The sequence below is a fragment of the Paroedura picta genome, chromosome 5 (assembly GCF_049243985.1).
Source record: "Paroedura picta isolate Pp20150507F chromosome 5, Ppicta_v3.0, whole genome shotgun sequence".
NCBI classification, from domain to species: domain Eukaryota; kingdom Metazoa; phylum Chordata; class Lepidosauria; order Squamata; family Gekkonidae; genus Paroedura; species Paroedura picta.
Genome location: NC_135373.1, coordinates 14601852 through 14625258, shown reverse-complemented (window position 1 = coordinate 14625258; position 23407 = coordinate 14601852). Strand labels below are relative to the sequence as shown.

The window sequence follows — 23407 nt, the reverse complement described above, 5'->3', positions numbered from 1 at the left end:
AATACAAAATATTGTAAACCAGTAAGTAGTCATTGAAATGGGGAATTTAAAATAATATTAAATAGGAATAATTTAAAAAGAAAATTAAATTATCAAAATGTATGATGAGTTTCCAGTGCTAACATATTTTTGACGTAACTTGCAACCTCTGACGCTCCAGGAGACCGAAGCAAAAGGGGAGCAATGATCTTATTGCAGCGTACCACATGAAAGCATGTCCAAGGGTCTCTAATGCGCCCTCGACACACATGCACCTATTCCCCCAGCCTTTGGAATCATTTTGTATTGCCCCTCTAACATTGCAGATGGTAGGACAGGGCACCTCACGAGGGTAAATGCTCTCCTATGACTGTTAATTTCCATAAAGGACAGATATGTTGCTGGCTTTTGAATACTATTTGGGCTGCCATAAACTGCAGAGACCTAGACAGATCTAACTGGCAATCTAGGTCATTAAACCTTTGTTTAACGATTTGCCTTGCTTGATCTTTGCCCAGCTCAAGTACAGATTGGATAGAAAAACCAAGCTCATAATTTTATTTTCTGGAAGTTGCTGCCAACTAGATTTAAAGTTGTCATAAATAATTAGTGATAGCAGTCCATTTGTGGAGTGATGCTTGGTCTTTTTGGTGCTGTGGTAGGGCCACAGTGAGAGGGCTTCTGGTGGACCTCCTGATGACCTTGAGTTTTGACCACTGTGTGAAACCAGATGGGCTACTGGCCTGAGCCAACATGGCTTCTCTGATGTTCTTATTAGGTTCAAAGCTCATATTGTAATGCAAAGCCCACTTCGGGCTTTTCTGATATAAAATAACTTGTTCCCACCTATTTCCTCTCCATTCCTTCTGAAGACATTTAGCATTTTATTTGCACACTTGAATACTGGACAAAATCGTTTATGACAGCTAGATTCAAATCCAGTAGCACCTTAAAGACCGACAAGATTTTGGGGAGACACACGTTCAAGAGTCAAAAATGCTCCATCAGCTACAAGGAGCTTTGATTCTCACCGGCTTATCCCTCTAAGGTGGTCCCAGACCTGGACGGGAGGCTGCAGACCTGCTCAGCTCCCCACTGAGAAAATGTGGCAGGGAGAAAGCAGCTTTAAAGGCTTGAAGGCTTGAACTCGCACATCCTGCTTAGACACCTCCTTTCATTTCCAGACCTGTACAACCTCTTCTGACTCGCTCCTAACAGCTTTTCCTTTCTCATGGCAGCAGGCATTAGCAGACGGTCACCGCACAGGGTGATTTCATTACCTATATTCCATATCAGCTTGGACCCCTTTTATTTTCACCCTTGCCCATCTAGTGGCAGACGCACCCCCCCCCCACTTTCCTGGCAGACATCATGCCACAAACAGGGCTTTTGATTGGCTGTACAGATCTTTTTTTTAAACAGCTGCTTCAGCAGTAGCTGACACCACAGCTAGGGACACCAGCTAGTGATGTGCACTTCGGCTCGGTTCAGCCACCTTGGCAATCACCGAAGCCCAAGGCAGTGCTTAGGAGGCCAGAGCCACCTCGGACTTTGGTGATTGCCAAGGCAGCCGAACCGAGCCAAAGCGCACATCCCTAGGGGATCCCCTGGAATTACTGTTTATCTCCAGGGCACAGAGATCAGTTTCCCTGGAGGAAATGGCTGCTTTGGAGGTGAGACTCTGGGTCACTGTAGCCTCCTGAGGTTCCTGTCCTCCCCATCCCCAAACCTTCTGGAGTTTCCTGACCTGGATCTGGGAACTCTATCCCCACCACTCATGGCTGGGGCAGGGAACCTGAAACCCTAACCTTGGCACGGTTCTTAAAAAATTTCTGCTGGAAATGCTGGAGAGTTACTTCTGGAGTTGTGCGTGGCCTTACTCTGAAGAAGTGGCTGTGCAATCAAAAGCTTATCCCCAGAATTAGAATATTAGAATCATAGATTTGGAAGGGGCCACACAGGCCATCTAGTCCAACCCCCTGCTCAACGCAGGATCAGCCCAAAGCATCCTAAAGCATCCAAGAAAAGTGTGTATCCAACCTTTGCTTGAAGACTGCCAGTGAGGGGGAGCTTACCACCTCCTTAGGCAGCCTATTCCACTGCTGAACTACTCTGACTGTGAAATTTTTTCCCCTGATATCTAGCCTATATCGTTGTACTTGTAGTTTAAACCCATTACTGCGTGTCCAATTAAACTTGGTTGGCCTTAAAGGTGCCACTGGACTCCAACCCTCAGAGTCATAGAGTTGGAAGCGATCTCCAGGGCTATCTAGTCCAACTCCCTGCACTATGCAGGAAACTCGCAGCTTTCTTCTCTTGCTCCCAAATCCATTGCATTAGGCTGCATTTTCCACAGTAGCCACGCTGTGGCTGCAGCTGCCGCCCTGTGCCAGCATTTCAAAGGTGCCCACTGGCTTTAAAGGTTTGGGGATCTCTGCTCTGATGGCGAGGGAACTCTCATCCCTGGAGAGGGAAAAATTCCCTGTATGTATTCCATGACACACCTCCGCACGCTTTCCCAGCTCCTGCAGGATGGCCTGCTTTCTCAGCATCCAAGGAAATGAAGCGCATGCTCTTGGTTTGAATTTGGGACCCCAACGGTCCCGCAAGTGACTTTCTATGCAGCATTCTGGCTGGCCATCGTTTAACTGCAGTATGGTCACCCCCTATTCATCTACTGGATCCTCTCCGGTCACTACTCAGGAAGGGTTTTGTTTGTCAGATTCCAGCTTTTTCTGCAGAACAAAAGTCACTACTCCCTTGGCAAGGCAACATAGGACTTGGGTGAGGGATAGAAGAGCACCCACCACATGTCCTGATCAGGTGGCATGTGTGTGTGTGTGGGGGGGAGCTTCTGGCTTGCAGATCTTTGATGACTGGCAGAGAGGAGAGCACTGGAATTCTGCCAGGGCGGCAGCAGCAGCGCTCCCAGTAGCAGGAGGATAAAACAAGTGGAGGGTTTTGCTTCAGCCTCCCTCTGCACAGATGTGCAAGAGACTGCAAAAGTGCATTATTTGGCATATGGGAAAGAGTCCTACAGCTGTGCCTTCGTCCCAGGGGAGGCTGCTAGTCTTTGGACGGCGTTGGAGATCTCCCAAAGAGAGATCAGTTTCCCTAGTGGGGGGGGGGGGTGGCTGCTTCAGAGGGCATTGTATTCTGTATATTGTATTGTAATTCTATGGCATTGTACCCTGCTGAGGCCTTTCCCAGAAACATGCCCTCCACAGCCCAACCTGGAGCTGATGTTGGAGTGAGGGCCTGTCTGCTCTTTCTTGTCCATCTAATAATGCTGGGAAAGAGCTGCACTGTCTCTCCTGTGCCCAGATCTAAAATGGGGGAAAGGAGATACCCACACCTCTGTGGTTGTGGAAAATGCCATCAAATCACAGCCACTTTAGTCAATTTCCTAAGGCAGGAGTCCCCCAACATGGCTCCCAAAGCCCACCCAAAGTTTCTAGAAAGTAGTTTCTGACTGGCTACTGGCGATTGTATTGACTGCGTAGATTTTTTTAAAGTGTTGCTTTGGCAACCGCGAGGTTGTGTGGCTGAAGGTGGTGAGCATTTTGTGGCTGGCCCCACCTCCTTCTGCCGCCATTTTCTGACCCATGCTGGGTCAGAATTCCAAAGGGACCCCTGCCCTAAGGCTTCAAACAAAACAGAATCAGAGGTGGCTTGCCTTTTACTTCCATGTCGGCCTCACATCCAAGTTCTCTGTTCAGCCTCTCAAGATCTGAGGAGATTAGGGCAGCCAAGTCCATCCGGGTCAGATAGGACAAGGGCTGCCAGCCCTGGGCTGACAACTACCTGGCAGTGCCCCCCAAGCACTAAGACGACAGAGCATCACTGTCCCCTGAGAGAGTGCTCCAGCTAGGCCTTGGAGCTAAGAGCCACTGTTCCACTTAATATTTCTGGCAAGGCCTTGGAGGAGGAGCGTGTCTCATGGCTTAAGTGCCACTCAGCACTTAACACCTACTCAGAGCAGATTTCCTGCCCCTGAGTGCCTCCTCCTTCAACCGGTTTGCCTGTCTGTCCAGTGGTCAGCAAATTGCCTTCCATCTCCCACCCCTGATCACTCCCTCCTCCTTCCCCTTCCCTCTGAGGTTTAGAGGCTAAAGATCCCTGCCTCTTGAGAGCTGCCCCTGCTGATGAGTTCCCTTTCCAGGTCCTGGGGGAAGGGGGGAGGCCACCAACAGAGATCTTCCAGCCCACCCCCTAATCTAGCACCTGTTGTATTCTTGAATGCAATGGGCTTGGCCCCTAGTAAGAAGAAGGAGAGCTGGTTTTTATACCCCGCTATTCACTGCCTGAAGGAGTCTCAAAGCAGCTGACAATCGCCTTCCCTTCCTCTCCCCACTACAGAGAGAGCTCTGAGAAAAACCCTTCTGTGAGAACAACTCTAACAGGACTGTGACTAGCCCAAGGTCACCCAGCTGGCTGCTTGTGGAGGAGCAGGGAATCAAATCCTGCTCACCAGAATAGAAGCCAACTTAACCACAATGGCCTTTCCAGTCCAAAATTCAAGGGGCATCAAGAGGTCTATCAGTGGAGCCAGAACTCCAGAAACCCTCCCACAGTCACCCCCCCCCCAAGCAACAAGAAGTCAGAGCATCCCTAACCCAGAGAGAGGGTTCCCTCTCAACGTCTGAGGGCCCTCTGCTCCAGATGTTTCCCTCTTGAAGCTCTCTAGGTTTGTAGCCACCGCCACTCCCTGCAGCAGTGATAGACAGATACAAAAAGCCTTTATTGGCATAAAGAATAATACAGGTATGGAAATACAAAGTAGTGAGTTCAGCAGTGAGTTCCACACCTTCCACCCACAAAACAATGGCAGCTGCAGAAAGAATCCCTTCGGCATGGTTTGACTGCCTCGGCAATCACCGAAACCCGAGGTGGCGAGTGCCAAGGAGCAGAGGGCAGGGGCTTCCGTGATCCCTGAGGTGGCCAAACCGCACCGAAGCTTTCATCCCTACTTGTAATCTCTGGAAGGAGACCCTTTTAGCCTGCAAACGATGACAAGTACTTCCCATTATAATCCTGTGTGTGTGTGTGTGTGGGGGGGGAATCCGCCCTCCCAGAGGTCCAAACAACCAAATCGAGCATGCGCAAAACGCCTCAGTGCCCAATGAAAGATCTGTTCTGTGCCACACCAAACTAGCATTTGGTTTCTTTTCCTGGCACGGCTGGCAGAGAATCCATCAACAAGCAAATCAACAGGAAGTGGAATTCCACAGGGCAATCCCCACCTCTCGCTCTGTCAGTTAAGACATGCACATTGCTCTAAGTGCTCACATTAGGGTTGCCAGATCCAGGTTGGAAATTCCGGGGGATGTGGGGGTGGAGCCTGGGGAGGACAGGGACCTCAGTGGGGTACAGGGCCCTGGAGTCCACCCTCCAAAGCATCTATCTTATTCATGGGGAATTGATCTTTGTCACCAGGAGCTCTCCAGCCACCACCTGGAGGTTGGCAGCATTAGTTCACACCACAATAAAGCCACTCTATTGTACCTTCAACACCATGGAGCATACAAAGAAGAGGTGGAAGCAGCGGGGGGTGGGGGGGATGTTCTAGCGGCTCATCCTCAACTCCACTGTCTTCATAGCAGATGTCTTCAATGGGGATCTGGAATTCAAATGACAGCTGGCCCCTAGAAACCAATAAGAACATTCCCGCATTGAGTTGATAAAAGGGACATGTAACAAGCTCCGTTCTCTGCCTCGTTGGAATAGTAAGGTCAGCCCTGGGGCTGCAGGGTCAGACAAGCCTCTGGGGGACCCAGGTTTGAATGCCCAGTCTGCTGTTGAAGTTGCACAAGCTCAACCCAGCCTAGATTTCAGGGTTGTGGTGAGGATAAAAATGGAGGAAAGGAGAATGGCATTAAGCCGCTTTGGATTCCCACTGGGAAGAAAGAGGGGCATAAATCAAACAACTGAGTGAAGGAGCCAAGTCTGTGACACTTAGCTGGCGAGAATTCAAATGGAGATCCCCCCCCCCCCCCGTCAGTGGAGTGATTACAAGTGCTGTTTTGGGAGTGCTGGGACTCATGCCACAGACATTTGCTGGGTGACCCTGGGCTAGTCACACCGTCTGGGCCTACCTGGCAGGGCTGTTGTGAGGGTAAAACAGACAAAAGGGTGAACCACTGGGGTGAAAAATAGGATATAAATAATAAAATATGACAACAGCAGCACACAAAAGTGGTCTTTCGAGGACAGTCTCACCATCTTTGCCTGGAAGTGCCTGTCAGCCATCTGTTTGACGGGGTGCGGTGCAGACTACACCCTTCCTAGACCAGAAGCCACAGTCTCATTCCTCCATAAGAAGCTCCCAGACAGTGCATGGGCCCACTGAACTATCCAGCCTGGTCTCCTCTCCTCTGTCTCAGAGAGAAACCTTTCACCAGAGAAGCTGGTGATTGAACCTGGAACCTCCTGGGAGCAAAGCAGCTGCTCTTCGGCAAAGCCACAGCCAGCCCCTCCCCAAGGTGCCACCATTTCCCAAGAGCTGCCAAGATTATTTTCTTCGCCCTGAACATCCATCGCTGACCGTTCCTTCCAGGAGGGGTTCAAAATAGGAGGGGCCTTGGCACAGGTCCTATCATGCCCCACGTTGGGTGGGCCAGTCTTGGAGCCAGGAAGAATGCAACCCGGATTCATAAAATTTATAAAATTCTTCCTGGCTCCGAAGCTGGCCACCCAACATGGGGTGTGATAGGACCTGTGCGGAGGCCCTGCGGGAATTCCACACCTCCGAACCTGGCCTGCAGGCCATGGGGGCACACTGAAAAGCATCAGCCCCCAGCCACTAATCATGGCAGGAAGACAACAAGGAATCTGCACACCTACAAGGCAAATGGAGACCTGGAGGCAGCCCTTAGCTTTCAGGACAGGGAGACACCCAGGTATTCGTAGCACCAGCTGACCCCTCACAGCGTTACACAGAGTCTGCAGAAAAAACGCAAAAGAAAAGTATAAATAAATAAATAAATGTAATAATAAGTGGAACTCTCTTCCATGTGTGTGGAGGATGAAATGAAAGGTCCTGAGTTCCAGCCCGCATGCCAGCCGCTTCTGAACCTGAACCGTGTGGGTCCAGACCCCTTTCACAACAGGAAGAGATTTCACAACTTTTGGGGGGTTCCCTCAGCACGCCCTCCCCCCATGCCCACAGCACAAAACAACCTGTGGGAACTTCTCCACTGCCCCCGGCCATGAAGCACTTCAACCGTCATGCTATGGGAGAGGCAGAAGAATTGCTGAGACCCACTCCAAAGTCATTGCGCCCGGCCCGGGCTTTCCTGGCTGCCGACGGACTCCATGCGTCCCACTGACAAAGGAGCCCACTTGCCCCAGAGCAAGGACGGGCTTTTCACGCGCTCCTTCCGTTCCTTATTCACAAGCCACAGCCATTCAAGGAACGGGCGGCCGGACCTTCCCTGCTCCGTTCTTTTTCTTCCGCTTCTTTGAAGCCAAATGCCGTCTCAGCAACAGCCGCACCTTCCAGTCAGGTCTGTCAAATAATCCAACCACCATGCGCCCTTGACTCGTCCGGCACATTTTAACTTTTATAATGGGGGCTCATCCCTGTGGGAAACATGCACAGCAGTCCCGGTCTTACCTTCCTCGGAGGATGTCTCTTCCCTGCCTCCCTTTCCTCCGCTTCCCTCAGTTCCCCGCTCTCTCCCTCCTGTGGCTCCAGGCGGTGTGGGTGTCTTACTGTGAACGCACTCCAGAGACACCCATCCCGCCACCCCAAAATGAGTGACGAAAGCCGCCCACCGCTTCTGGCAGGGCCTAAAATTAAACTTGGATCCACCCCCCCCCCCCCACACACACCTTCTCCCCTTTAGCGAGGAAGGGAGAAAGCAGACGGGCAGCAGGAGAGGCGCTTGGCCAAGGGAGTGGCCTGTCTTCAAAGCGTCTTCCTATTCCATCTCCTGTCAAATCTGCATGCGGCCAGGGCGGCGGGTGAAGGGCTGTCTGCAGCCGCCTCCCAGAGGCCTGCCCTGGCGGCTGGGAAAAGCCTGTGCCTCGGGGAGCGCCTCGGTGGGTCTCCGCCTGACAAATGGACACTCTCAAGCGGGCAAGGCCAAAGTCCACGGGGGCCGGAGGATCCGGTAAAGATGCCAACCTCCGGGGGGGGGGGGGACCTGAGGATCTCCTGGAATCACAGCTCCTCTTCTTCTGCCCAAGTTCCCACTGATTGCTTTGCACAATGTGGCCGTGAGACCTTCCTGCTGTGAAAGGGAACAGAGACAGAGATTGGTTCCCCTGGGGAGGATGGCTTCTTTGGCGGGGGGGGGGGGGGTGAGGCCCCTGTCCTCCCCAGGCTCTGTCTCCATATTGCCAGGAATTTCCTAACCTGGAGCTGGCCGCTCCAAGACAACCAGCATGGTATGGTGGTTAGAGTGGCAGACTGTACTCTGGAGAACTGGGTTGATTCCCCATCCTCCTCCAGATGCAGCTGGCTGGGTGAGCGTGGGCCAGTCACAGTTCTCTTAGAACTATTCTTACAGAGCAGTTCCCCCAGAGTTCTCTCAGCCCCACCTACCTCACAGGGTGTCTGTTGTGGTGAGAGGAAGGGAAAGACGATTGTCGACCACTTTGGGACTTCTTCAGGTAGTGAAAAGCGGGGTATAAATAAACGGGCTTCCTCTCTTCAAGATCCATACCACCTTGCCCTTACCCATGCCCTGCTGAGGGAGGCATCGGCACCCATTCTTTCTCCTGGCACAGTGGATGGGCTGTGTATAATGCTGCCTGGCATGAATTTTAGAATGTGCAGCTCATGCACCAACTAAAGATGTAAGTGCTGGGGACAGGAGAAAAACACGAGGTTTGAAAAATACCCCTGGTGTGCAGTGTTTAAAGCATTGGGGTAGGATCTGGAAGAGCCAGATTCAAATCCCAGCTCTCCCATGAAGCTCGCTGGGAGGCCTCGCCTGCCTCACAAGGTTGTTGTTGAGGGAATAAAAGGGAAGAGAGGGAACCACAAGGCCCTCCCAGAGTATTTTGCAAAGCAAGTCCAGAGTAAAAACTGACAGGCTAGGATCACCGCTGCCCCCACCAACCAAATTTCTCACTGACGTACAGGGTTGCCAACTCTAGTTTGGGAAGTTCCTGCAGATCTGGAGAGCCTTAGGAGGGCAGGACTTCAGTGGGGTATAATATCACCTTCCACAGTAGCCATTTTCTCGCAGGGTGGTGATCTCTGCCTCCTACAGATCAATTGTCATCTTGGAAGATCACCAGCCACCATTTGGAGGTTGGAAACCCTAGGCTGGCCAAACTGGATCCCAGGATCATGGGAATTATAGTCCATGGACCTCTGGAGAGCCAAAGTTCGGCCACCTCTACATCATAAGAGGCAATAACAGTAATTTTCTGGGTTATTATTTACTTACTTTTCTCCCCATTCCCCTGCCATTTTATCCTCCCAACAACTACCCTGTGAGGTAGGCAATGTGGAGAGTTTGCAGTCAATCACCTGGCATGGCAGAGTTGAGTTTTCCTTGTGTTGCCACGTCTCCCCACTGGTCTCTGCACCTCTTCCTTTGACGGAAAACCTGACAGACCTGTTCCTGCCCTTTCCCCTTCCTGCTGGTCACCAGGAGACTGCATCACCAGGATGGCTTACATGGCCTGAGGCTTGCCAAACCAATGTTTAACCACCTCCCAGGGGTTAGCCAAGCCTGGACCTTTTTTGCCCCTTGCAACTGCAAAAACAGTGGCCTTGCTAAACCTGTCAGGCTGCAGCATGCCCCTGATAGGTTGTGCCAGCCTAGACTGCTAGCAAGCATTTCTCCAAGCTCATCAGGAAACTCCATGGCTCCAGCGAAAGCCTTCATGGAATGATCACACCCCAATTTTTAAAAAAGCATTCTGCACATGCTCAAAAACATGTCATTCTTTCTAGCCTCAGAGACAACTATTTCATTCCCAGTAGGGATCCCCTGGAATTACAGTTCATCTCCAGATGACAGAGCTCAATTCTAGGATGGCCAGTTCTGGGTTGGGAAATACCTGGGGACTTCAGGGGTAGAGGCAGGGGTGGGCAGGATTTGGGGTGGGGCAGAACCTCAGTGGAGTAGAAGGCAATTATACACCTTTCAAGGCAGCCCTTGTCTTCAGGGGAACTGATCTTTGTCACCTGGAGATGAGCTACAATGCCAGGGGATCCCCAGGTCCCACCTGGAAGTTGGCATTCCTAAAACAATGGCTGCATTGACAGGTGGGCTCTTTGGCATGGTATTCCACTGAGTGACTCCCCCAGCTTCCCCAGAATCCATCCCCAAATCTCCAGGACTTTTCCCACATGGATCTGGCAACCCTGCATTCCCAGTGCCCCCTAAACCTGTATCAGAGTTGGGGAGAGAGCAGGTTTGTCTTCTGCCTGGCAGGGATGGATCAGTGCGCCAGAAAAGCAAACACTTCCTAACAATAGTCCATGGGGAGGGGGGGGGGAGCAAAGCTTGCCAAGCAGTTAAAAAAGAGGCTGAACTATCACCAGGGCTGATTTTGCACTTACTTTGTTTTTTCCATTGTATAACCTGCAGAATTCAGATCAATTTGAATTAGGGTTGGGTGCTTCGGCTCACGCCCGTACCCCCCCCCCGCGGAACAGCGCTCACTGCGCCGGAAGAGACAGGCCGCTTTGGGCGCCGAAGCGCCCAACCCTAATTTGAATTTGGGTGATCCTCTATTACCCCCCCCCCATTGAAACAGAAAGTGTTTTGCACTCGATTGGGGAAGCTCAGAACTGGGGGGGGGGGGGGGAGGGAGCCAAGCACAGCAGGAGTCTCTTTCTTTTCTTGAACATGGGGGAGAGGACTGGAGACAGCTGAGGAGGGCTAATATATCCAAGAGATATATCTCTGCTGAGAGAAGTTAGGGCTTCTGGAGTGCAGTCACATTAAGACAAGCTTTATTTATTTATTTAGCTTTTTATACCACCCTTCCCTACAGCTCTGGGCAGTTGGGAACCAGGAAGTCTTTGAACTGACGCCCTAGCAAATCAGGGAAGACTACTTTGCTATGAGGTACAGGAAAGGAAACTAATTCGCAAGGAAACTAATTCGCAAAAGGAAACTAATTCACAAAAAGCTCAGGCAAAAAGCAGAAATCTGCACACTTACCAATGATGATTTTTTCAAATATCAAGGGTTATATCCACTTCTGGATATCGCGGGGGAAACACAGGGTCACTCTAGATCAATCATGCATGTTGCAGAGGGAATATTTAAAGCACCCAAAATCAAAATGGAAATTGAATTCAGTGTAGACGGGAGGGATTTATTCAAACTGGGAGTGGGTAAAAAGCCCCATGCAGACTATACCCAGGTTAGAAGAAGAAGAAGAGTTGGTTCTTATATGCCGATTTTCCCTACCCAAAGGAGGCTCAAAGCAGCTTACAGTCTCCTTCCCATTCCTCTCCCCACAACAGACACCCTGTGGGGTGGGTGAGGCTGAGAGAGCGCTGATACTGCCCAGTCAGAACAGTTTTATCAGTGCCCTGGCGAGCCCAAGGTCACCCAGCTGGTTGCATGTGGGGAAGCGCAGAATCGAACCTGGCATGCCAGATTAGAAGTCCGCACTCCTAACCACTACACCAAACTGGTTAGGATTGAGGGCCTCATGACAGAACAGCTAGAGGTGACCCCAACCTCTGCTTTGAAACCAGGCCAAGCATGTTTGATCCGCCCTTTACCCACATTTCCGGCAGGAGCTATAGCCAATCAACTTCTTGTGATTCTCGCACAGAAATTAATCATTTTGGTATGGTATAGCCTTAGAACAACCTTTCTCAACATTTTTACTGGTAGGAAACCCCTGAAACATTCGTCAGGCTTCGAAAAAACCCAGAAGCAGCACAATTGTGCAGGATGAGGTTGGGAAGCATAGCTGTGGACACGCCCACCTGGGGCCCCTCCCCACCCCACCCCCTCCAGGCCCATCATTGGCCATTTTGAGAGGAAGGAGTGGATCTACATGACCATATATAGTCATGATGATGTCAGCCATTCAGTTGGTCTGAGGGCATTTTTGCACAACTGTATAAATAGTGTTACACCAGCCAAATGGCGTAATGCTAAATATAATTGCGCCTCCTGGCCCCTCCTGCCGACTTTCTGTGCTTCTCACCCTCCACAAGCACTGCTTGAAATGGAGGAAGAGAGCAACGTACTTTACACGCAACTCTCAATCAAGCCAGGCAACCAGTCCCCTTTCTCAATGTTTTAAAGGGCCTGCAATGCCTGCTAATTTTTTAAAAATTCAATTCTTCTCCATATAAATGCCTATGCATCTAATAACAGATGCATAGTGCTTTTTTAATGCCACTCATTATGGAATCACAAGTCTTGAAACTTAAGATTAAACAGAAAATGTTCCTGATTTGTGTGTGGGGGGGGGACTTCAGAGAGGCATGCTTTGTGTTACAACTTTAGGGGAAAATCATTTTTGGCTTTGCTTGCATACTTGTATGCCTATTTGTTGCTCCAGGCAGTTTGCTTAAAAAAAAATATCTTCGGGATAAGGGAGAGGGAGGCAGGTGTGAGGGCAGAACATTACAGGTGGAGATAGCCTTTGCCTCTATACCTTTCTTTGGCTGGTTGGCTGCTGGTTGCTCTCTATTAGATAGCACTACATAGGTTGGGGAATCCACTTTTGGTGATTCACCAACTAGTGCTTTAAAATGGAAGATGTAGCCAACTGTTTACTGCCCAGACGCTGCATGTTGGCAGCATTATATGGAGGGGCCAAAATAATGACAACAAAAGGCAAGCATTTCACTATTTTTAATGGGTGCGGAAATCCCCTGGCTCTTGGAGATCCTATGGCTCAACTGTCACCATGATTTTTGATCTTGCACCGCTTCTTTTAGTTCTAAAATGCTCTGGCCAGTGTCCATTTTGATCATCTCTAGCCACTGTGTTTTTTGTTGGCCTGGTTTCCTTTTTCCACTGACTAATCCGAGCATAATTGCTTTCTCCATTGAGCTGGATCACATGATATGGCCAAAATAAGTTTTGTGATTTTGCCTTCTAGTGACAGATGTGGTAGGTCCTTGTTCATTACTTTTGTTGTCCCTGGAACCTGGAACCCACAGAAGCCTTCTTCTATGTGATCATATTACCGAAGAAATGTTTAACTAATTTTAAAAATCAATAAAAAATGAATTAACTTCAGGGTTTCATGTAACCCTGGTTGAAAAAGCCTGCCTTAGAAGCTTTAAACTGGTCGTAAACTGAGGGTGCTTCTGTACAAGGACCAATGTTGCCAATTGGTTCCACAAAGCGGAAACGCTATTTTTAAAAGTGCAATCTCGGCGTTATGCATACCTGCCTTTGTAGTGGAATCCAGTAGCGTTTCATTTGTTCCCCACAGGTTTCCGGTCTCGCAAAAATCGCTAGAAAGGAAGCGATTTTTTCTGTGCTTGATCCCGCCCCTGGCCGTCAATCAAACGAACAGCCAATGGGTGGTTGTTATCATGCTCCCGAAAAGCCCCTTTCCCTTTAAGAACAGGGTTTTTTTTAAAAAAAGAAAAACATGTTGCAACTAATATGCCTTGATTCCTCCTCATGTAGAAACCCATCTAGCTGGCGTGTGAGCTAGTAAGTCATCGTTACGACGCTCCCCCGAGTGAAAAAAAAATCCCCCCCCTGCATGGGAGCGATTTTCTGCCGAAAATAAAGGGAAAATAAAGCAAACGGGGCTGTGTTGTGCTTGGGAACTTAGGGGAGCTTTAAAGCACTTCTGTGGAGGGACTGTAGCCGGAGAAGCCTCGCTGGGTGAATGAAGCCTCGCTGGTTCATTGCTTTCTGCTTGCTCTGAGAAAAAAAAAAATGGCCAGAAGTTCGGAGGAGAGAGCCAGGGGGAGGGACTTGGTTGGAACCGCAACAATGGGAACACAAAGATCTTTTTCGCTAGTGTTGCAGATTGTTTTCAAGAGTGTAGCGCTTTTCGGAGGGTGAATCCACTTTTCCCGATTTCCCTTTAAGTGCTACACCGAATCTCTTTTCGCGGGACTGTTTCAGGAGTGTTGCAGATTGTGTCCGACATCTTGCGGAACTGCAAATTAGTAGCGTTTACAATTTGCAAGCTACATTAAAGTTGTGCGGAATGGACCTGACATTTGTAGAACTGGTCGCCTGGATTACAGTGCAAATTTCCAAAGGTGACTAGTTGAGTAACTATTTGTAAGCATGTGCTGATCAAAGGCAAAGTTTGTTTAAAACAATACAGCTGGATCAGCCCAAGTGCCCATGTAGTTCAGACCCTCAAGGGGAGAACTTTTTTTCCTGAGAAACCAGCTTGTGTTTTTGGCATGGTCATTCTCCTATTGTCCTGTTCTGTGCGAGTTGCCAGAGAGAGGGAAAATATGTCTTAATAGTTACCACTGGAGGGTGAAGTAAGAACACCACAAAGTCAGAACCACCAGGGCAAATCAGTTTAACTTGTCAGGGGGCATGCATCTTGCAAGAGTTCAAAGACTGCTTTGGGCCATTCATGGGGATCTGTCATAAGTAACTCCTGGGTGGCGGGGAGAGGTGGATTGCATTATGTCAGGCTTTCTCAGCCATTAAATCCCAGGGTTTCTTGATGGCCCTGAAAGGGTTTCCCAAATGGGTGGCAGTTAATTCATTTTAAAATACATTTTAAAATATATTTTAAAAACATTAATTGGGTGATATGACCATATATGGTCATGTTGACCTGCCCCCCCCCCCAAAGTGGCCAATGATAGGCCTGGAGGGGTTGGGAAGAGGAGGGGCCCCAGGTGGGCATGTACTCAATTCTGCTTCTCCCAACCATATTCTGCAGGATCGCACCACTTCTAGGGTTTCTCAAAACCAGAAGAATGTTGTTCGAGTTTCTCAATGGTAAAAAAGTTGGGAAATACTGCATTATTCGAAGGAAAGATAACCAGGATCCCCAGTTAGCTGAGCTCAGTAACACCCTAGCATCTTCAGAGTTAGATTCAAGTGGGTAGCCGTGTTGGTCTGAAGTAGCACAATAAAATCAGAGTCCAGTAGCACCTTTAAGACCAACAAAGATTTATTCAGGGCGTGAGCTTTCGAGTGCAAACACTCTTCATGCCCTGAATAAATCTTTGTTGGTCTTGAAGGTGCTACTGGACTCTGATCTTCAGAGTTAGGTTAAGACCAAATGTTTATTGTCCTGACTCAGGTCTTAAGAAAACAAGAACAAAATTCTCCTGTGCCTTTAAAAAAAACAATCCCCAAAAAAGCAACACTTGTATTTTTAGGGAGTTTTGTTTCCTGTTTGCTCAAAGACACAGGCTGTTTTATTTTTAAGTTGGGTTTTTCAGTTTCCAGCTGGTGTCAAAATGAGTTGGTAGCACTTCCTTGGTGTGCTGAATTTTGGGGAACGTTCTCAGCCCTAGGCTGAAAAGAGGATTCATCTTTCACCCATCCCAGCCAGGTAATCCAGCAGGAAATATTTTATTAAACTGTTTGCAAATGACACATGGGACAAACTGGGTGAGAGGTGGGAAAATAGAAAAGATGAAGTCGAGGAGAAAGTGTGTAAACCAGGTCAAAGATTTCAGTGAAAAGAATCTGGGCGAAGGAAGTTTTGTCTACCGGAGCCTCAGGCAGTTTCTGAGGGAACTGAACAGGTGACACTTCATGCTCAGATGTGTGGCAATTTGGGAAGCCTTATTAGTAATTACTACACCCATGATGTAAGAGGATAATGTGGGAACTAATTCTCTGAATGCTTGTGCAATGGTGGGTGTGACCCATGCATGATGCTCCCAATCCTTCCCAAAGGGACCGTTTCCCTTCAGGAAACCCTCTAAGAAAGATCTGGTTTGAGTCTGCGCTTTGATTTTTATCCTCTCCCAGCCCGAATAACCCCTTCCCTCTGCACTGTATTCAATTTTCATTTTGATTTGGGGCACTTTAACATTTCCCTCTGCAACATCCATGATTGATCCCCACAATATCCAGGACTGGATATAAGTCGATATATTTGAAAAACCACCTTTAAAAGCCCCCATTATCATGTAGATGTTCAGTGTTTTGCTGGATCAACTTCCTGCAACAATGACATTGAGAAGCAGTCTGTCCCTGATTGGCTGGGCATCAGTTCAAAGACTTCCCGCCAAAGACTTATTTTTGCCCTGTTTTAAAGCGACTGCACTCCAGAAGCCCACATCTCTCAGCAGAGATTTGCCTCGTGAGGCTGCTATTGGCTCCCCCCACCTCCTGCCGTTTTATGAAAAGAAACAAGTAGCACTTGGCTCCTCCCCGAGCTTGCTCTGGCTAATAAACATTCCTTAATAGCCGGACTTCACCTGACCCTCCCCCCCACTCATTCAGGAAAAAAAAAAAACAAGCACCTTCACGACCACCACTCTCCCCCCCCTCCCAGCTTCCCCAATCAAGTGCAGAACACTTTGTTTCGATTTGGGGGGGGGATAGGAAGAAGGAAGACCCGGGTTTAAATCAATCTGAATTCAGCAGGATTGACAACAGAAAAAACAAACTAAATGCAGAACCAGCCCTCGTCTAGGCAGGGAGCAAGCTGAGAGATGATTCACAGGACTACTTGCAAGGGTCCAGAAGAGTCACCTTTGATCCCTGAACTTTTTGTTGGTTTGTTTTTTAAAAACAGCCTCCTTGCAAAATAAAGCATCTAGCCCCACAAGGAGAAAGGACTGAGCCCAACCTATTGCTAGTTTTCTATCTGCAGGGAGATTTTGTTTTGGTCATCTTTTTTACCCTTTGGTCCGTGGGGGTAATGCTAAAATATTTTTTCAGGCTTCGAGGTACCAGGAAGTGCTGTCAGCTGGCCATGCTTCCCTACCATGCACCCTGGCAGTGAGGGTGGCAAAGGTTTAAATAGGCAGGGCCCCTCCTTCCCACTCCCTCCAGTAAGGATGCTTCAACGGTTAAGGAAGCATCACAGATCATGCCTAAGTTCCTGGCCAACTGTGCAGTTTTAAGTTGCACACTGTTCAGGTTTGGGAGGTGCTCTTCCCGGCCTGACCCTTTCCCGCCTATCCCAAGGACCTCTGTCTTTGAGGAGCGGAGTTCATGTGACAGCGCGGAGACCATTCCGCTGCATAGAGCCAGCCACAAAGACTGAACGGCAGAGGTCTGAGATCCACGAGACTTGAACAAGGACACACATATTGTAAATTGCAGTATGCACATTTTGTCACAGCCACTGCTGATGTGCTCCTTCTAGATGGGGGGAAGTTTCTTCTCTCTCCACAGTCAAACCAACCATCCCAAAACAGATGCCTTCTCCTGGCTTCCTCTGGCAAACATGGAGGGTTGTATTTCCTGCAGAGTGGGGTTTTTTGCTGCTTTTGCCTGTTGATACAGCAGCAGGGCAGCCCCTGTCTGTCAATATGAGTTGGGACTGGTAGTCCAGGGGAGGGGTTGAGCGCTTAGCCCACCAAAGTTTACGCCCCTGCTTAGGAACGTCCAAGCCAGAGAAGGGGGGTTTGGTGGAGAGGGTCAGGATTGTTCTCTTGAAGTATTTGAAAAGCTGTTGCTCAGAGGCGGCAACAGGGGAGAGGACCAGCTAGAGGTTAGGGGGAAAATCCATCACAGTCCGAATCGTTCAGCAGTGGAATGGGCTGCCTAAGGAGGTGGAGCCCCCCCCCCACCAGCAGTCTTCAAGCAGCAGCTGGACAGACATGTGCCAGGGATGCTTGAGGTCAATCCTACATTAAGCAGGGGGCTAGACCAGACAGCCTTGATGGCCCTTCTCAACTCTGCAATTCTTATTTGCCTCCAGCCTTAAAAACTGTTCCCAGACTGCTGTCAGTTGGCTATGGCTTGATGGCACTTTTCACAGCCCCAGGCATGGCCTGAAGGCCAGTGCAGAGAGCTCCCATTTTTAGTGATGTGCTCCCCCCAGCACACCTCCCCATCTGACACAATTTCCTTGCCTCACCTCTCCCAGTGAACACACCCCAAAACCTACCTTCTGCAAAAGCTCTCTTGGGCTGGACTGGGAAGCCACGCCAACCTGGAGCCCAGTCAAACCGAACAACTCCAGACTTGCCAACACTGCCAGCAGAGAGAGAAATAACAGGGCAGGGCAAAGGCAGCGTGCGTGTGTTGTGAGTGTGTGTGTGTGTGTATTTGTATGTGGGAGGGAGGGAAGAATGTGTTGTGTTCCATGCCTGAGTCACATCTATTATGAGAATCACTGCGAAGCGATAAAAGGGAGTCTCGACTGGGGGGAAATTAGCCGTTAAAAATAAAACGGTGCGAGAACATCCTCGGTGCCTGGCACGTGCTATAGTGGGCTGCCGCAGCCCTGGGTGGAGAGAAGAAGCAGGAAAAGCAAGGAAAGATGGGGTCCTGATCCATGGGACCTGGACTCTTGCCCAAAGTGAGTTAAAGGCAGAATTTGCTGCCAGAGGATGTTGTGATGGCCACTGGGATAAAGAGCTCAAAAAGGGGGTTAGGTGGATTCATGGAGGTCAACAGTTACCAGACATGGGGCCTGAGGGGAATGTCTGAATCCAAGAATCAGCTGGTAACATCTGGGGAAGTCCTCGGTCTCTCTGCCCTGTGGCTGGACCTCCAGGGGAACTGGGAGGGGGTCGGCTGGACTAGATGGGCCCTCTCCCTGACCTGACCCAGCAGGGAAGGCCTCGGCCTCTCTACCCTGAGGCTGAGAGCATGACATTGGGCTCAGTCAGCAAATGCCCCAAAGGAACCAGAAGTACTGTCTTAAATTCCTGCTGGATCAGACCAAGGCCCATTCCTCTTGATGTCATTCCAGAAATGCCCAGTGTCTGGGAAGATCCACGTAACCTACGAATGAGGCATCTTTCCCGCATCATATTTGTACTTAGAGGGAGCCTTCCCCTAGACATGGAGGTTACTATTGAGCTTTCCTGGTGGGCAATCAGCACGGAACAATTAAACTGCCTTATACCAAGTCAAAGCATTGGTCCACCTAAGCCACTGGTGGCAGTTCTCCAGGATCCCCAGCTGCAAAGGACCTTTCTCTTCCCACTTCTCTCCTGGGACCCACAGCCTTCAGCACACAATGTGAACACTCTGTGTATCACTGAGCTGTGAGCTCTCCCCAGGGTCCAAGCCATTCACTGCCCAAGGGGCCAAAACAGTCACCCTAACTTTGCACTTTAACATTAGCCCTGGAATACAAAGCCCATCTTGCTGGTTCTCAAAAACTGACAGCTCCCAGCTAGTTGTCAACACACTTGACAAGGAAGGGTGCTGGAGCAGCTATTTCCCCAGATGTTTGGTCCATTGCTCACCAGTAGACTGCCTCTGTATGCAGAGCTTTTTACGTTCAGGGCGGTATATAAATAAAGTTCCAGGGCAGGCAGAGGAGGGCGAGCCAGGGACACGTTAGGAAACAAATAAGAATACATATACGCTCTTTCCTCTCCTTCGGTTGTTGCCTCCCTCAATCCCTTACCATCCTGAAATTGTGGAGGCATACAGTCCCTTTATGGCTCCGCTCAAGAAACCAGTGGGCCCCAGAGAGCAGGAAATGCAGTCAAAGGCTGGAATGGAGGGGGGGGGGGGGGAGAGGCTGAAATGCTAAGCACTCTAATGGCTCTGCACGGAGGGAGAGGCCATTAGGGCTTGTTCTACAGAATGCACACCCCAGAGCTGAGCTACGGTTTGATCTTTACAGTCAGCACCGAAGACGGTTTCTGCGGTTCGTGGGATTACAAAATCCCCATCCAGGGCAGGAAATCCACCTCAAAGCCAATGGCTTTTTTGGGCCGCCAACCTGGGCTTGGGAAATTTCTTAAGATTTGGGGGAGGAGTGTCCAGAGTCCACCCCTCTAGACCTGCCAATTACTCCAACGGAACTAAGCTCTGGGGTCTAGAGAGAAGTGGCGATTCCAGGAGAACTCCAGGCACCACTTGGAGGTTGGTTGCCTTGCCCATTTGTGAAGCTGGGGGATTTGGCGGCATGACAGAGAAAAACCATGCATGGCCGGCCTGTGGAGTCACCAGGGTGGGAGGGGGAGGAGGAGGAGAAGAAGAAGAGTTTAGGGGTGTGCACTTCGGCTCAGTTCAGTCTCCTCAGTGATCACTGCAGGCAGAGGCAGCCAGCACTGCAGCATGAAGAGGAGAAGCAGCGGTGGCTGCCAGCTGGCACACTGCCACCGCCCCTCCTCTCTGCACCAGTGGCCTCCTCTGTGCTGCTTCGAGTTTCAGTGATTGCTGAGGTGGCTGAACCAAGCTGAACGCACAATCCTAGAGTTGGCTCTTATAGGCCACCTTTCTCTACCAGAAGGCGTCTCAAAGCGGCTTACAGTCGCCTTCCCTTTCCTCTCCCCACAACCCTGTGAGGTAGGTGAGGCTGAGAGCCCTGATATTACTGCTCAGTCAAGAGGAGGAGGAGGAGAGTTGGTTCTCATATGCTGCTTTTCTCTACCATCACCTTCCCTTTCCTCTCCCCACAACAGCCACCCTGTCTGCCAAACAATATCCTTTTCTTAATTTAGCCGAGAACATGGGATCCAAAGCTTCCAGAATTTGGGGGCACCTTTGAGATCCTGATGCAGTGTGGTGGCCCTGCCACAAAATGACAGCTGCAGAATGGCGGCAGCAAGAGGCAGAGTGAGCTGCAGCTTTAATTCCAATCAGCATTTTGAAAAAAAACCTCATGGCCAATCAAATCTCTAACGGCCAATCAGATACTTCGCTGGGTAAAAGCTTGACTTGATGCCACCCAATTCCTAACAATGTTTGACCAGCACCAGAAAAGGCATCAGTGCCTGCTGGGGCACCGTGTTGGGGACCCCTGCCCAGGAACAAGAGATTTCGCTAGATCAGACTTTCCCTTTCTACATAATTAGGTGGAAATAGAATGGCTTATCACACCTGTAAATGAAAAGCAGCCATTTCTAGCTCCCCATCCCAGATCCTGAGGATATGAAGGGAGATGCATACCTTACATTCCCCCCCCCCTCCTGTCCAGGAGCAGCATATGTAGCCCCTTGTTTGGTAAGTTATCCTTGCAAACACTTTGACAGGTAAATCAGGCTGAGGGGGAATTTAAAACTGGATCTCCGTCCTCAACATCCAACAGCCTATCCACTGCTCAAGATGGGTGGAGTAGAGGGGGAGGGGTTAAGAAGTGTTTTTACTACAGCAGAACAATCCAGAATGCACTGCTAAACATTTCAATGGGAAAACCGTTTTTCTTCTCGAGTACCGGTGCCGGAATTAGCACCTTGCAATTCTGCTTTTATTCAGATTCATTTCTGTGCCAAAGGAGAGAAAGAAGTTGTTTAGTTACATGTGAAAAAATTGTGTTTAAAGTTTCAAGTTCTTTTTTGCAGCCGCAGTGCGCGGGCGGATCCTGGGGGGATTTGGGGCATCTCATGACCAGTCTGGACTTGCAGGGCGGCTGGCTTTGTTTTCATCAGCAAATGTGACTGCAGAGCTCCCAGCAGGCTGGTCTCACCTGTGCCACACCTGGGGCTTCCAAAACTGTCAACAAGGGGACGAAGTGGCTGACAGGCCCACATCCTGCTGAGCTTGGCAGTGCCTGCTGGTCCTGAGGCAGCACAATTAGGGTGTCAGGATCAGTGCCTGTTCCTGCCATAAGTTGACATGGGTTTCTCCATGTTTGTTTGCTTTGCCTTTTGCCTTTCCTTTCCTGGGGCCGCTTTGTAACCCAGGGCCCATATATTATGCTTGCATGCCTGAAATCGAAACTGTTTGTTGCATCCTGCTATCTCAGGAAGCTGTGAATTATTTGTCTTTTGAACCTGCCGGCTGGGTCTGCCTTTTGTAACCATAACCTCTTATCTTGTCCGGAGACGACCAAGGACGTGCGAGAAGTAACACTATGGTTTATGGCACCTGGTGCCCCCTCTCCCCCTTCCCTGGGAACTTTCAAGTTTTGGGCAGGAGAACACTATTGAAAAGGGGAGGCAAATGTGGTCTCAGGCAGATTTGACTTTTTTAGCTTAGGTGTATGAAGCAACTTCTCAATAAACGCTTTCTTTATTAAAGAACCTTGTTGTGAGTTCTTGCAATGCTTGACATAGGGTTGGCGCTTCAGCAGCCGAAGCAGCCGTTCCATACAATCATAGAGTTTGTCCCTTCTGAATAGACTGATCCCCTCAATTCTAGTATTCCAATTCATAGAATCATAGAGTTGGAAGGGATCTCATGAGTCATCTAGTCCAACCCCGTGCACTATGCAGGACACTCACATCCCAATCACTCATCTACTGTCACCTGCTACCCCTTTGCCTTCACAGAATCAGCCTCTCCATCAGATGGCTATCCAGCCTCTGTTTAAAAATTTCCAAAGATGGAGAACCCACCACCTCGCGAGGAAGCCCACTGAGAAACCACTCTAACCATCAGGAACTTCTTCCAGATATTTAGATGGAATTTCTTTTGAATTAATTTCATCCCATTCGTTCTGGCTTGTCCCTCCATGGCAAGAGAGAACAATTCTGCTCCATCCTCCATATGGCAGCCTTTTAAATACTTGAAGATGGTTATCAGATCCCTTCTCAGTCATCTCCTCTCCAGGCTAAACAGACCAAGCTTCCCCAACCTTTCTTCATATGTCTTGGTCTCCAAGCCAGTCACCATCTTTGTTGCTGTGCTCTGGACACGTTTGTCAAGCTGCTGGCTGCTTCAGGCTGGAATGGCCACTTTGGCCGCCAAAGCTCCCAACCCTACAACAGATTGGCAGATAGAGCAAGAACCTCTGCAGCAGGCCAGCCAGATGAAGGGGGCTGTTTTTACTTGGCATAAAGGGGTAAGTGGAATTTGCTTTTTAACCTTTTCCTCCCCACCCATTTGTCATACCAGGTACCAAAGCATCTGCCTGTCCTCACTCAAATTTCTGCTCTGCATTCGGCAAGACCCTTATTTTGGGGGCCACAGTGTGTAAACATCGGAACGGCATCAATCGATAAGCAGAGCTGCTCAGAAGAACACGAACCCACACTGAAATGTACAGAAGCAGTCTGCCTTAACTCCTGGATACTGCTAAGGCAACCTGAGAGGCCGCCCAACCATGTTGGCTTATGATAAACAGTGTAGGCCCTCCTCAGGGGAAAGTTAAACCGTGACAGAGCTTCCATGTTCAGAAACAGTCTACTTTAACTCTTGTATACTGCCAAGGCAACCCAAGAGGTTTGCTGACTTTATGGCAAGTTTTATGGTGTGTGCAGGGTTATACTTTGCTGTAACTTAACGCTGGCTTAGATTAAATTTTCGCTCAGGTGGACTGGGACAGCGGTTTGGCTGGAATCAGATAAAGACAAGGCACCCTCCCCCCCCAGTTTAAAGTAAAACAATGAAACTTTCCAGGAAGTTAAACACAACTAAGGGTGCATGACAATCAGCAGACCAGTCAAAGGAGGAGCTAATTTGCAAGCAAGCCTGCAAGTTCAGGGCATGGCCTGCTGGTTTATTTT

The 23407-nt window shown here is 49.5% G+C and overlaps 1 protein-coding gene across 7 annotated transcripts in view; it reads right to left on the bottom strand.

Moving 5' to 3' along the window:
• B3GNT8 (UDP-GlcNAc:betaGal beta-1,3-N-acetylglucosaminyltransferase 8) overlaps nucleotides 1–19115 on the bottom strand; it is a 55811-nt gene extending 36696 nt beyond the window's left edge. Inside the window, exons 1-3 of one of the 7 annotated variants that reach the window (XM_077336580.1) lie at nucleotides 7813–8127; nucleotides 6823–6921; nucleotides 5485–5624 (exon numbers count right to left, since the gene is read on the bottom strand). The gene's annotated coding sequence lies outside the window, so the exon portion shown is untranslated. The other 6 variants (XM_077336581.1, XM_077336578.1, XM_077336579.1 and 3 more) reach the window with 6 other exon arrangements.
• Between the last annotated feature and the right edge of the window lie 4292 nt (nucleotides 19116–23407).